General features: G+C 38.5%; 1 protein-coding gene across 3 annotated transcripts in view; it reads right to left on the reverse strand.

The window, feature by feature from the left end:
* Positions 1 to 14,444, reverse strand: part of FARS2 (phenylalanyl-tRNA synthetase 2, mitochondrial) — a 260,157-nt gene that overhangs the window by 114,322 nt on the left and 131,391 nt on the right. The window lies entirely within an intron of this gene.

The raw sequence follows: 14,444 nt of genomic DNA on the forward strand, positions 1-14,444 counted from the left end.
AAAATTCAAAAGCTTAAGTTCACAACATGAAAAATTGCTGATAAAACGTTCTCCTATCTCTCAAGAAAAGAAAAAAAGAAAGGTAGAATGGCAAAACAGAAAAGCCTGCAAGCAATTGGCAAATTAAAGATCTACAGGCTTATGGACACATCCCAAGCAGCAAGACTGGGCATATCACTGAGTCCAGGACTCAAAAGTAGGAATAAAGCTGCACCCTTTGCTCTCTGCGTCCAAAGTTTCAGAGTCTGAGAAATGCTGCAGAACATTACACAACACTTTACTATGCTCAGAGCTCAGTGCTTCACATCCAACTTGACTGTGTTTTACAAGATATGTAACCACGAATTTCCTGTTCAGGGTATTTCATGTGGGCTGACAGACCAGCCAAGCCTATGCAGCATTAACATCATTGTCAACATTTGAGAGGATCAAAATTGCCTCTTCTGAGGCACCTAGAAGAAGCAGGGCAATGGCCTTCAAGGCCCCATCACGCTGGCATCACACCTCCAACCAGGGAGCTCCTGGGCTGCGGCCCCCACGGAAAGCCACCGCCCCCCCACATACAAAAGTCTCTGTTATGCAGCACTAAATATAAAAAGACAAGAACATTTCATACTGAAGAGCTTTACAGATATTAATGATGCAACATTTCTGTCAGGAAATATTCATACCTTCTTAATTTACAGAGCAGGAACACTGAGTTATTAAACAGTGGGTTTTTTTTCAACATCAGGAACCATCTCCATGTTTAGGCATCATCCCACCAATTTTCAACAAAGCTGAGAGCCCAGCAGCTCTGCAAAGGCTCACAGCTTTTTCAAATTTAAACAAATGCCTTAATAAATGCACTTAGGCTGAAAGTGCACATGTGACAGGCTTGCCAGCAGAACCAGGGAGGTGATTGTCCCCTTGTACTCTGTTCTGGTGAGGCCATACCTCGAGTACTGTGTTCAGTACTCAGAAAGAGTAGTAAGGCATTGGAACAGGTTGCCCAGGGAAGTGGTGGCGTCACCATCCCTGGAGATGTTCAAGGAAAGGTTGGACCTGGTGCTTAGGGACAAGGTTTAGTGGGTGACATTGGTGGGGGGGGGGATGGTTGGACCAGATGATCTTGGAGGTCTCTTCCAACCTTAACGATTCTGTGATTTCCCATCAGCACTAGCAGTGAGCTCCCAAGTCATATATCACTGTGCATCCCACAGCTATGTCATTAGACCAATGCTCTACCTGCACCCCCCCCCACCCCGCCACCCGCTCCAAGTATTAATTTTAGCAAATTTTTTGGAAGCTTTGAACTTCGCAACTTCCCTACCATCACGGAGGAGGCTGGAGGCAGAACTCTACTTTCTGACTCCCATCTCTTATCAGAAAGGAGACAGGAGTACTCCCATTATTTGGGGATTGATGGTATTCTGGGGTACGCTGTCATGTTCAATGATGAGAGGGAACAGTTCAGAGCCCTGCTTAAATAACAGCAGGCATAACAAGTTTGGAAAAAGAGACACAGTCATCACTTTGAGTCTTTTAATTAACCTGAACCTACTTATTTACCAGGTCACCAGCAGAACCCACCTGTGCCTGATCTAGAACCTCAGAAGTATTGTGCTGCCACGTGAATTTAGTCAACTTTGTATCAGTACTCCCCAGAGCAGTCTGGATGTTCTGCCTTGTCCTTCCTAGTGTACTCATAGGTAAGACTTTGCACTTCCTGACATTTTAAAGCAGACAGCTTAAATATTGAACTGTGGAATTCCTGAGAAACAGAGGAGCGGGCACAAACTCAAGAGGTACCAGTTTATGTCCTCATGGCAGAGCTGCTTGAACTGATATGCTTAGACCAACCAACGGTCCCTGAGCTAACCTGACCCTATAATCCATGCAACATTATATGAAGAACTGCAATATTCCCCATTGTCAACTGAATTATTTATGGAGAAGAGATAGCCACTACACAGAATGTATTGAAAATTAATGCCTGGGAAAGGTTTTAAGCTTCAATTAAGTGTAAACCATTAACTGGTTTTTTTTCCGAGCTGAAATTACTTTTTCTCTCCATACTCCTGTATAGAGGAAAAAAATTATATTCTTATGGCTAGGAAGAAGAGGAATAATTCACTGCAATGATGTTGCTCCCCCAAACGTCCAGCTTGTCTTTCTTAGAGCATCAACTCACGAATCAGTAGCAAAACTCCTGTTCATACGTGTATGGAAGTTTCTGCTGTCTGATTAACACAATCCATCCCCCTCCCTCAGGGCTAAGTAGATCAGCTGAAGCAATAGCTATGAGGGTCCTGAAAAAAACACTGCTGCATCCCCACAGGGGCATTCAATCAGACACCTAAAGATGCCAGGTTGAGCAACAGTGTTAGTTGTTTCATTGATGCTCATTTAAGTTAGTATGCATGATAGGGGTTGCTGATTCTCCTTCCCCACATTACTGATGATTACTCATAGATCTGAGAGAAACAAAATGGATATGACAGAAGATCAGCAGAACGGGTGCGTATTCTGTAAGGCAAAGCCTTACATCTAAGACTTGTGCTTTTAAATTATTTTGATACAAGAATGGTTTTCATTGTAACTCTTTTAGCTCACACTTTAAGGTTAACATACAATATTCATACCTAATTGATTTGCTATGCATTTTAATTAAGTAATGAATGTTTTCATTTTATATCAACTTCTTTTTTTTAGGAGGACTAGGTCACATTATACTACTTTGCATTATGTATCACACATACAAAATTTTACCCAGCTATCTGCCTAGCAGCTCAGAGCACTGGCATCTGAGCTATGAATAAACACCTGTCTGCTGGGTGATCCTTATACAATTATCAGCCTTCAGAACACAAACTTCTCAAGTGCCAGAAGTCCATATCAGTGAAGAATTCCCCTCTCTTCAGACAGATGAAAGAAAAATGCAGACTATTGGAATTCCTCCTCAAATCAGCACTAACAAATAAATCTCCACTACGCCCCGCATCTTCATTTATTTTGCCTCTGGTCTCTTCTCCAACTTCCTGTTTGTAAACCTCCAAGTCAATGTAGCATTTAAGAATATAATTAACTTAAAGCATTTTTAGAATTACCTTGGGGAAATCAACAAGACTAAAGCACAGTCCTGAACATTCTGATTGAAAATTAAAAGTTAAACGTGCAGCTAACTATTCTGGTGAGTGAGACCACTCCAAAACGTTTTATAGCATATATATTTTATATAGTTTGGATTTTGGCAAGTAGAACATGAAAAAGTTGAGCTAATGTGAGTCAACATGAAAAAATGAATGAACACAAGTAACTTTAAACATGACAGAAATCAGGTTGAAGTTCCAACAAAGAGACCTAGCCAAAGTGGCAGATTTCAGGGACCTGGTGAGGCAAATATAGCATCACTACTTGAAATAATGCAGCCCAGTGGAGAAAGCATTCCTGACAGTCAAGCTTTCTCCATCTAGCCCTCAAAGGTTTGTATGCTGCCAGGCTCCTGCTGCCTGGCATGAAAAACTTGACTACCCACCAGAATAAAATTGCTGGAAGTGTTGCATGTCAGGTGGCCAAAGATGGAAAAGGAAAGGATAAAACAATTTGACTGGCTTCCCACACTAGCAGCTGACACAGTCCCATCTGACTGAAAAAGAAGGTTGGATCATTACAACTGTCTTACAAGGGAACCCATCTTCTTTGAGAAGTCACGTCTAAGTGTCCTGCCCCTAAGCTTTCAGACCAGAAGAATCAACGAACCTACTTAAATCTAGACCAATCAAGCCATTCTCCAAAAAACTTTGCTAAATGAAAGCTAATTTGATCAAACATATTTAATTCACAACTGAAATGCAAAAAAAAAAAAAAAAAGAAAAGAAAGTCAAAGCAATATTTATTTGCTAATGTAATACCAATCTTCAAAGATAAAGCTAGAACTAGAAGAGCACTCCATCATATTAATATCAACCACTTACTAACTGTCTGTGTCTTACAATACTATTACTAGTTTAAAGTACTTCAGCCAGGATGGGAAGCTTCGTAATTCCTCAGTGAGACATACACAGTCACCCACTAGAACTCATGGATTATATCCACTGAATCCTCAGAAATACCCACAGACAGAAATGTTGAACTTCACAAGGAGAGTAAGACATGACATTTTGTACAGTACAAGATTTTTAAGGCATATTTTGCAATATAGTGTTAGGAACAGGTTGACAAAAGGTTTTTTTTTTTTTTTTTTTTTGTTATACACTTCAGTAATGCTTATTTTTATATCTATGCTGGCTTTTATTTAACAATTTTTGCAACTCCTGTAAAACTGCCAATAAAGAAATCTTACTTTCAACAGAGCCTAAATTGGGCCTTCAAATTGTTATACTCAGCAGTTACTGAGAAGTGAAAGAAATTAGATTTTGATCTTGGATTGAGCCAAAGTCAGAAGCATCCAACAGCCTGCATACAAGGTGTTCTTCACAAAATGCCCAGAAAGGAACGTATCCAAAGTGGGTGTAGCTAAAAGCTGGGATGGGGTCTAGAAACAAATACCTGAATTTAGTCTCCTGCTTTTGGTCCAAACCATGTCTGTTACTGAAACAAATTCATGGCGGGTAGAGAGGTGAACAGATTCTCAAGGATACAGACACTACATATCATGTTTTGTAAGACAAATCAGTGCTTTAAACTGAGTTGAAAGTAATTTACAGACATAATGAACCCAGGCAGCCCCGAACACAGGCTCAACAACTGCACTGAATGAAGCACAGCATAAAGTATGGCCTTACAGTACACTGCTTTGATTCATCAATGGAAAACAGGACAAGAGAAACCAAAATTAAAGGATATAGACTTCCTCCCACGCACGAATCAGAGAAAACAGGTGAAACAAAACCTTGGCCACAGCTGCTATCTAGCAATGCACAACACCTCCAAATGGGAAGTGTGCTTCACAAGCCTCAGTTGCAACCACATGCTCTTACCCTCTTCTCAGACATCTTTTCTGTTTACTTTCCCATGCAAAACAGTAACACTTCAGCCATCTCCAAATGGTACCTCAACTATTTGTTCTTATTCATTATCCTCAGCTTCCTTTGTCTTCTTCTCTATTTGCACATTCAGCAGTTGTACCTCAACAGATCACCAAAGAGCTCTCTACCTGGGCATTAGATTTTACTGTGAGTTCACACAAAACTTCAGACCTGAAACAAAGGCCTATGTCTACATTTGAGCTTTGTGTGGTTAATGGACATCTTAAGAACAAGGGTTTGAAAAACAGCTCCTGCAAAATAAAGATTTGCTTATTATTATAGACTAAGAATGCATATTCTACATGATGGCCACAGCAATGAGGTAAACTATGTTTACCTGTATTAGAAAATCATTTAAAATTGTTTCCTACTTCAGATAGAACTCCCATATTTTGGGAGTCCAAGGTTTTATGCGGAGAAAAAAACCACGTAAATAGTAAGGTTGAGTCCAGTAAAGGAGAGCTTATGGAAGTACAAGGTCAGGTGGCTTGGATATTAAGAAACTGAGGCCAAAAACCTTACTAAAGTTTCCTTCTGAACTGCTCTCTTCAGCAGAAGCAAAAATCAAAACTGTCATATTATCCTCTAACTCTGTTAAATTGATGTGGTCAGGCTCCCATGTGCAATCCAGTTTAAATTACCTTCTAAAATAAGGACTTGGCTTTCAGACTGTGCATGCTAAGTAAGCCACTCCTCAAGAACTCTAGAAAAGAAGTAAACATTCAATTATGCCTATTTTGCGGAAAAAAGAACTTATCTTTCTAAATCTCAAATGTGGAATAATTTTCCAACAATAATAGTCACTTTGAGACCACAGCTTTGTCTCCTGGGTCAGACTGATCTGTTTTGTTCGCTTCACTTGAAAACTAAGCAAAAAAACTTTAAAGGCTTTGATTGAGTTTTTAATATTTATGTTTATTTTTGTTCCACAATCAAAATAGTTTGGTACATACTAAAGGAACAGCCTATTTTAAAAATTTCTATCAAGGGAAGCCATCCACTAGACTCAACTTTCTTTTAGTATGTAATTAACACACATTTTACCATTTTTGCTAATATTCTATCAAGCCAAATAGCTTAGAGGAAAACATTTCTGGTCAGGAGAGATGGATGACTAGAGTGGAGAAGGGCAGGAGAACTTGATTAGCAAAAGGAGGATTGAACAAACCAAAGAAGAAGCTTTTTTTTTCACCTCAGTCTGTCATTTTTATTTTCCAGTTCTTTTGTCTTTCTGCTTCCGAAGTTATCAATTCCTCATTCCTTCTCCCCTGCTCCTATCCATCTGCTTCTCTATGCCTGAGTCCACGTCTCCCATTCCAACAAATATTTCTAAACACTCCCAACAGATTCAATGACAAAAACTACCATTAAATGGAATTTTACTTAAAAATTCAGATATTTTTTCGATATTCGTAACCACACACTGCTGTAAGGTTCAAGCTTTCAAATGATGAAAGATAAAGTATCCACTTAATTTCCAAGTGCAATGCAAGATATTAGTCATTAACTACAAACACGGTATACGGTTTTTCTTTTTCTCTGTACTTTAGCTCACAGATCTGAAAAAATAACTTGCTTGGTTTTCTTTTTTCTTTCTTTTTTCCCTCTTTATAGAGAGATATCTCAAAACTGGACACCCTCCATGGAGGGCAGTACAATTTGCTTTCTTAATTTATGTCACAGACCACAAAAAAGAGTTGGCTCCATGGGTTTATTTCCCCTGACATTGCCTGCAGGTTTCAGTACTGCTCTTTTTGTTCTGAGCATGTAAAAGCAAATTCCATTTCCTTTCTTAATGCTTTGTTCATTCAGGGAAAAGTTGAATTTTTGGGTTGTTGGGTCTTTTAATATCTTTAAGTACTCTTAAATCTCCCTAGACATTGTGGCCATATAGGTTTGAAAAAAATGTAAGTCATATAGAAATACACAAGGGACTGCCATTTGTTGGAAAAAATAAGTCTACAGTATAGTTCAAAAATTCAATTATGAATCTCATTTTTCAGGCTCATAAATACAGCTGGACAAATTCGCTCATATATATTCACTGTCCCCAGATGAAAGTTTCTCCCCAAAAGCTCACCAATACCTACACTGACTGTTTAGCATCTTTAGAAATGGCCTTTTCTTTAAAAACAACTAGCAAAGCAAGGAACAACAACATAAATGTGATACAACCTTCAAGAGATTAAGACATTCCCAAAAGATACAGAGGCAGCAGTTTATATATACCACAGCACTGAATACTGTTTAGCTTCTGTTTGATGCTGTTCAAAAATCAGAACAGTCAGAACCCTTGTACATATCAAAAGGTTAGATGTGGAGGTGTTCAGCTCCTAGCAGCACAGAGTCATGGTTACTCTGAAACTGCACAGTAAATTCAACTTCTACATTCAGGGACTGATCTTGCATTTTGTGATTCTACAGTACCTATCCTAATAACGCCCCAGACTCCTGACTGGGGGTCCTTGGCTCTACATTTTCTGAAATTAACACACAGATAAGGTTTACAAATTAACATCTACACTCTTCTGCCACAAACTTGTTCTTCAGAAAAAAATCAAAAAAGCCATGATTCACGTAGGCACCACCTGCCTTGTCGCTAGGATTGGATTCTGAAGGTCCCAAGTACACACAACTCATTTATTTCCAAAACTGCAGCAGGCAAGATGAAGCTAAATGTATCATCATGTAGCACAGGCTGAATAATCTTTGATCAGAAGCATTAAAGCCAATTCTCCTTTCTTACCACAGAATTACTCCACCGCTCCTGTGCTACAATGATTCCAAAGGCTTTTCTTGCTGATATCTCATAGAGAGATTGGCTTTCCAAGCCATGCCTGTTTATTGATCTCCTGTCTAAAAAAATTCAACCACAGAATATTATTGGTTAAAATAATTTCTGTCAATAGGTTTCATGTTATCCAAAGATACGGATGAGCTTTAAATACATAATTACAGGAAGTAAGTAGTATGTGAGATTGTACACTGCGAGAGAATGATGTAGATGCATAGGGTCCTCCTGAACTTGTCTCTACGTTACTCCTGAATATAATCCTTCCAGCTGGCATATGACCACTTGCAAGTATCTGTCTGCACCTATAAAACACTTATGGATGTTTAACTAGTCTCACGTACAGTCTGCACACAGAGCATGGTTAAAGCAGAACGCATACAGCTATAGCAATAATGGACATTTCAGGAAACTCTTGGTTCTGTACCTTGGGAAAAGGCATAGTGAGCCACGGCCTGCTCTTCTGCCTGAGACTGAAATCTCCTCTATTTCTTCTCACATATTCCCAGCAACAATAAGATGGAGCAACACTTGCACTTAAAAATAAATTTCTTTAGTCTGTAGCGTACGGCTTGGCTTCTGTGTGGCCACGATCCTTTGAACTGCGTGTTGTGGGAAAGTACTCAAGTTCTGCCTAATCCAATGCCTGTCCAGCGACATGGTGGGGTCGTGCTGTACTTCCCAGCACTCTTCTGGGGCAGGAATTGATGGGTTACATTCAAGACAAAACAATTCTCCCTCTTATTCAGTTCATCCTTTGAAATTATACCAGCTCACTAACAACTTGATGGCTACTAATCTGTTTTTCTTACATTTTGGGATGCTTTCAGGAGAAAGTAGAGATGTCTGTAAAATGCATAGGATATCTGCAAGAAGATGCTGAGCAGAAGCATCATTCTAGGGGATGCCTTCAGCTTCTTCACCAGTACACGTTGCTAGGTATCTGGTCTAAGTTGGTCTCTTGAACTCTACTGTAAATGGGGAATGAGAAACACAAATGGCAATTCATTATCATAAGACATGTATGGATAAAGCACTTAACTTTTAGACAGGTAAACCAGATGAGATGAACTGGACCCCATGTTTCAATTTTAGCTTGAATTCTTACCATGAAATAAGCATTCCTGTATGATTACAGGACAGAGAACAATAATCCTGCATGTCAGAATAATCACCACACATTAACTTCTCTTTTGGACTTCTCTCTCAGATTTCTTTCAGTTAGTTTCATGATTTTTAGCAACCTTTCATGATTTAGGAACTCATGTGACACAAATACAATAGAAATTGCATTTTGAATACTTTCTTGTCCTTCTCTCCCTCTTCTTGCACTCCACAAAATGCCTATCGCCACTTTTTAAAAGATAGTGTAATGTATTTCATCGGCTTATCTCATTCACCAGTAATACTACAGGATCACAGCCAGACCAACATACTCTTCTTGCTTACCAGTGTAATATTTAGTTACAGACTAATTTTAACCCACCATCTCCATATGAAGCAGGTGAAAATAAAACAGTGAACTGAGAGGAAGCAACTGTTGTTCTTTGAAGTTCAAATAAACTTTTTTCCCCTCTAATTTCTAACTCATATGAAATTCTTGAGCAATGGCAGCAGCACATCTATTTCTGAAAAACAATGTTTTCCTAAAAAGTAGCACAAATTGTATTACACTTTGGTTTGAAGGAGTTACATACAATACAGTCTTAGCAGCTTCTCTACTATTTGTAGTTGAGGAAATGTGACATTACAAAATCTCATGTTAATAAAGTAAAAATTACACAAGAAAAGCTTAATAAAAACAATATAACACACAAGGAGAGGTTTTACTTGAGGCCCTTGAAATAATTTGTGGAAGCACCTTAGTTGTACATTTTGCACAGGCTTCTTGTCCACTCTTGTCACGAAGCTGGCAAGGCACGTAAAGGATAACAGAAACAGATGCAGAACCAAAAAAATATACAAGTGAAGCAGATTATGCTCTGCGATTCTTTCTAGCAAAATGACATGACTACAGGAACACTATAATAAATGAAATCAATAGGAAAGGAAAAGAATCCTACAAGAACTTGCTTTTCCCTCAGGGACTAATATCTTGACAAGATTCCACTGCTGTTCTTATACTTTCAAAATGAAATTCATATGTAGTCTTTCAATGTACACTTCTAAATCTCCCTTTTATGCTCTCTCTCTCTAATAATATTTCCTAGCAAAGTGTATCAATAGCAAAACATCCCATTTCACATGCAAGACAGTTTTCCCAGGGATGACAGGCAACCAGGGAAGTACATGCTTTTGCTAAAATGAAAACTAAAATCTTGATTTATTAGACAACAACAATGCAACCCCAAAATATGGTTTTTAGACAACAGCAATGTGCCCACAACAGAGTGAACTTGTAAAACTTGCTTTTTCTTATAAAACTGGATGAGATTCTTCTTAATGATGTACCTTTTCATCAGGAAAGCACATCTGCATCAGCACAATCTCAGCAGCAGCAGCAAGTTGGTTCTGCTGGAATCAAGTGCATCAATGGCAAACCTACACCGGCCAACCTCTCCGATGCTGGACTGGGGAGTGACGCACGCACAGGTTGTGTGCTGCACTAAATTACTGATATATTGATAATGTCCAGTTGGTACCACACACACGTGCCCATGTAAACATAACAGCATCCCACAGATGAGCTCTTGATGCATTACTGGAGTTACAGCTGGTGAGGAGTGGTACTGCCAACTACCAGGAAAGAAGGGAATGTTCACTGCAAAGGGATGTCTTGCAGGATAACCCCATAACAACCCTCCTCCTAGGTATATGTACAGAACAGAGTAGAGAACAGTTCACTCTTACACCAGGACCAACAGCACAAACCAGAACAGTTTATTTGTTTTTGAAGGAGTAGGGAATTTCCCCAGAAAACACATTCAAAGAAGGCAAAGACTGCAATTTAAAGAGCTCCAACTTTAACAACTGCCTGAAAAAATCATGATTCTTCCACTATGGTCATAGAACCCCCCACTTATATCTAATATTTCGTATGTGTAATAATTAAAGAGGTATATAAACACAGAATTACTCTACAAAGCTTGTAATTATATTGCACTGATGACTCATAAGAACATGATAATATACAACTGAGTATCTCCATTTTACAGTTTTCATTTTAAAATGAGAAAATGGCACACACAAGTGAGCCTTAATACTTGTTTTTTCAATGAAACATTCAGATATTCTGAAATGCTAGAATTAAGGTTGCCTGAGGAATACTAAGTTGCCCTCATCTTAGAAATACGTTAACTATGCTGTCTTCAGTGAGACATTCAAGTATTAATCTTTCCACAAGACCTTGTTCTGTTCAGCATAGAGAAGAGGCAGCAGTTAGTGATGACTGCTTGCGTTCCTTGCATTGCTGAATTATGGAACCACAGGATCATAAATGGTTTGGGTGCAGTATAGCATCTCTCTCCTTGGTGGCTCCTCTATCACTTGGAGAAGGAAGTTATCACCAACACATTCCAGGAACCTTCTGGATTGCTTATGCCCTGCTGTGCTGTCCCTCCAGCAGATAGCAGGGTGGCTGAAGTCCCCCTTGAGGACTAGGACTTGTGAATGTGAATCCAGGTGTACACGTACCCCAGATTACTCACATATTGAGCAGAATTCAAAATGAGCTCTTAAAGACATTATTCTTTGATGAGCTTCCCAAAGCAGCACTCAGTTACATAATATTTGAATTTTTGAAAAATATTAAGGATTTTTTTTCCACATCTCGGTGAGCTGAGAAAGTATTGCTATCTCTTGTATTGCAGATTAGGAATTTGGGCAGGGAAACTTTAAGATCAAAAGCGCCTATTAATTTTGCTCCCAATCTGAGATACCTGGGACCCGACAGCTCTGAGCATTGAGCATTACATAGTTTTTAGTATGTTCAAAGTATAGTTCCCTACTACTACAGCTGCAGCTGTGAGAGGACTCAGTACTTCTGCAAATCAGACCCCAAAGTCTCAAGTCAGGCACTGAGACAGCAAAAAGCCCACAGGTAGTGGCCACATATGAAAGGATTGAGACAGGAGATGTTCCATCACTCATCTAGGAACTTTTTTTGCTCAGGAAAGAACAGAAGTCTTAGCAGCGTTCACATGCATGGCACTGTCCTTTTTTGCTGTCCTTTAAGCCACCCATTTCATGATTTCCACCTATAGCCTCAGTGAGGCAGAAGCTTGCAAGGGCAGCATCCTTCACCCAGCACTCCCAACTCATACATAGCTTTTACTACAATGAAAATGTACAATGGAGGTGAAAGGTTATTGCTTTGCTTATGGGGTATTTTAATTCAGTGCTAAAATATTTAAATAAATTAACAGAGAATACTACTCATCAACCTTTCTTTCTGGAGGAATGAATATATTAATAAAAACCATTTATCTTGCTCTGTTGAAAAGCTGTAATTTAAACCCCTTATGAAGAGATTCTTTTCTCAAAATAAAAGTCACTAGTTCTCTAACTAATGTTCCTTTAAAATGGTTGGTAATTAATTTGTTGTTATGCACTGAACTTAATTCTGGGGTACCACTAACTGCCACTTAAAGAAATGAATGATAAATGAAACGTTAGACTCACTAATTCTATAATTCCTATGTAATGACAATTAATTAAATACTATTTTGCACTGGGAAAATTTTTAAGTGCTAGATAAAGGGGCTCCTATGATTTTAAGATTTACTCTCATGATCAAATTGTATCTCTTACAGCTATCAGAAATAGAATTAAAAGAAGATTCTTCTTAAAAAAAATAAATCTAAAGGTAGTTCTTAATTACATCTTGTTTCTTTTATGTATTGAAAGTTGGCAGCAATTGCTATAGAAACTCCTAACTGCGTTAACTTTTGCCCTGCACTCAGTTAAAGTTCATGTTGAACACCAGTCCCACTTGTCTGGAGAATCTGAAAAATATTAACATTAGTTTTAGTGGATAGATACTAATTGGATTGTTGCTTTGTCACTGTGTAAATTTTCAGTGACCTTTCCAAAAAGAAATAACAAGTCAATAGAAATTGTTTCTTCTTGACTTTCTCCACCCCCTTTTTTTTATTATTATTATTCTTAAACAGCCATATGAAGTTTCTTAATCTTTTTATTCAACTATATACATTTATTTTTATTTTCTTTTAAGGTAGAAAGGACAAGGGTTTTCATTTTTGTGTTTCTGTTTTGATTTTGTTAGTTTCCTACTTTTCATTCTACTTTCATGGACGTTTTCTAAGTTTTTATCTCAACTAACCTGTTCAGTATTTAAGGCAAATAAGATCAGGTTTCCAGCACTAAGTACATTAACAGCTCTATCCCCTCCTCGAGCTGAAAACAGGACAAAAATGCAATGACAGAGGGGCCAGCTTTCAGCGGCTGATTCATCTTGTAAAGAAATGACATCTCAATACACATAAATCCATTTATGTCCACATATCCATTGAACGTACCGAATAACTATTTGTAAATACAAGTTATGTCAGCACAGCTACGGACAGAAATTGAATCTGCCCAAATCCTATTACTTGCTCTGCACTCCAGCACTTGGAACACCCTTCCCTCTGGTGGGTTAGGGCTCTTGGTAACAGCGGAGAAAGAGCAAACCCAGGATCATTTTTAAAAAAGGTGGCACGGCCAACTCTAGGAATATTCTGCCTCCCTCCTGAAAGCAAACAAAGACTGTACACAAACACACACAGCACGGGAAACAAGCAGGAAAAATGAGAAGTCTAAGCACAATTGCAGAGTCATGACCTGACAAGGATTACAGCCATAGTAGAACTTACTTGACTGCGGTGCTAGAGTGATGGATGGATGCAGGCTTCTTTTTTTGGAGATTTATGACTTGACTGAACAAAGCCCTGGAAAACCTGTATCTGCCTCGACTTGCTTTGATCTGGACCACAGACATCTGGATGTCCCCTTCAGCCTACAAGATCAGTTCATGGTGTTTCTTTATTATTATTACCAAAAAAAACCAAAAACACCTCAATCACATGTACTCATCCATTTAAGTATATCGCAATGGGATACTTACAGGGAAAAAATACACTTATGGGATTTTATGGGTTTCCACAGGTTACTAAAGATACAAGATATCCATCTACACAAGATACTAAGTTTTGCATAGGATTAGCTAACAAGGTAAACTGCTAAGGTTCACACCAAATAACATCTATGCAATCCCTGGGAATCCTGTAAAACAGTATTTTTTGCTTTCTTTCCTAAGATCCCTATTTCAATTTTACATTAATATTTTGGAAAGCAGAAACCTCATAGGCGTATGATACTTAACATCATAATCCTGATATAAATCATCAGCCATTCCGATCAACTAGATTCCAATGAAAACAAACAAAAATTCCTCAGACAAAAGGTCCTCTCATTTGTTCAGCAACCACTGCCCTGACTTTGATGCCATAATTTCATTAATGGGAATGGTTGGGAAACTCTCACATCACTGACAGTATCTAGATTTCCACTATGAAAAAAATAAGAATGAAAAGACGTGTCCTAACATATAGTAAAAAGCAAATTAGAGATCTTTGGAAGATGCACTACCAAAAAAGGCAAAGCAATGCATCCTTTTCTGGCTAAATTCCCTTGACATTTTTATT

Source organism: Cygnus olor, chromosome 2 (assembly GCF_009769625.2).
Source record: "Cygnus olor isolate bCygOlo1 chromosome 2, bCygOlo1.pri.v2, whole genome shotgun sequence".
In the NCBI taxonomy this organism is placed as follows: Eukaryota; Metazoa; Chordata; class Aves; order Anseriformes; family Anatidae; genus Cygnus; species Cygnus olor.